Genomic DNA, 1,267 nt, shown 5'->3' with positions numbered 1-1,267 from the left:
CCGTTTTCCTTACTCTTTTCAGTTCTGGAACCCTCCTGTCTTTCAGTAGCTCAGTTTAACACTGCCTCTTCCCTTTTTTCTCTCTGAGGCTTTGTTTTTTTTTTTTAAGATTTATTTTATTTATTTCTCTCCCCTTCACCTCCCAGTTGTCTGTTTTCTGTGTCCATTTGCTACGTGTTCTTGTTTTTGTCCGCTTCCGTTGTTGTCAGCAGCTCGGAAATCTGTGTTTCTTTTTGTTGTGTCAGCTCTCCGTATGGGTGGCGCCATTCCTGGGCAGGCTGAACTTTCTTTCATGCTGGGTGGCTCTCCTTATGGGGCACACTGCTTGCATGTGGGGCGCCCCTACACGGGGGACACCCCTGCGTGGCAGGGCACTCTTTGTGTCCATCAGCACTGCGCATGGGCCAGCTCCACATGGGTCAAGGAGGCCCGGGGTTTGAACCTTACCTCCCATGTGGTAGGCGAATGCCCTATCCACTGGGCCAAGTCCACTTCCCTCTCTGAGGCTTTCTTACCTCTGGTTTCTTCTCTGTTAGTTTGTTCTTCCCCAGGGAGCCTGATGGGGTCACTCCCAAAAAATCCATTTTGCATTTAGGTGGTCCAGTCAACAGAAGCTAGATTGAGTGAGAACAGCACTTTCCAGCTAGAGTTTCACTGTGGTCTCTTTCTCTCACTCTCTCTTTTTTTCTTCTTTTTTTTTTTTTTTTAAATATGGAACGCTTCACGAATTTGCGTGTCATCCTTGCGCAGGGGCCATGCTAATCTTCTCTGTATCGTTCCAATTTTAGTATATGTGCTGCCGAAGCGAGCACCTCTTTTTTTCTTCTTGGGGGCCCTTTTGTATGCAGCACTCCTCAGCATCTTGTGTTCCACCCTGGGACGCTGTGGACTTTGGTCCCTGTGCCTGGATGTGTGTGGGGTTCTACCGCTGCTGTCCCCGGTGGGAGGCAGGAGGGACTGGGTCACTGCCTCTGAGCAACTCCCAAGCTGTGCTGGTCCAGTGAGCAAGAGATTGGACCAGTGAGCCTGGGATAGGAGTTTCCTACTTATATTTTCCATTTTCTTCAATTTAGCATGTGTGGAGTCCAGTCTTTACCATCCTTCAGAGTTCTAAGCACATGGGATTTGTCCTTTTATTCACTGAATTTCTGGGGAGGTTTTTTCAGGGATGTGTTTTGCTGCCATGTTGATGACATCACTCTCATGACTTACTTCCCCCCCCCCCCCCCAAAGTGTACAATCAGTGGTATCTGGTGTAATCACATAG

General features: G+C 48.5%; 1 non-coding gene across 1 annotated transcript; it reads right to left on the bottom strand.

Annotated features, from left to right (window-relative positions):
• Positions 1-705: 705 nt before the first annotated feature.
• LOC131275645 (U6 spliceosomal RNA) lies at positions 706-812 on the bottom strand. The gene has a single exon (XR_009183122.1). It is a non-coding gene; the product is annotated as a U6 spliceosomal RNA (small nuclear RNA).
• Positions 813-1,267: the final 455 nt, after the last annotated feature.

Source organism: Dasypus novemcinctus, chromosome 2 (assembly GCF_030445035.2).
Source record: "Dasypus novemcinctus isolate mDasNov1 chromosome 2, mDasNov1.1.hap2, whole genome shotgun sequence".
In the NCBI taxonomy this organism is placed as follows: Eukaryota; Metazoa; Chordata; class Mammalia; order Cingulata; family Dasypodidae; genus Dasypus; species Dasypus novemcinctus.
This window is presented reverse-complemented; position numbering and strand designations above follow the sequence as displayed.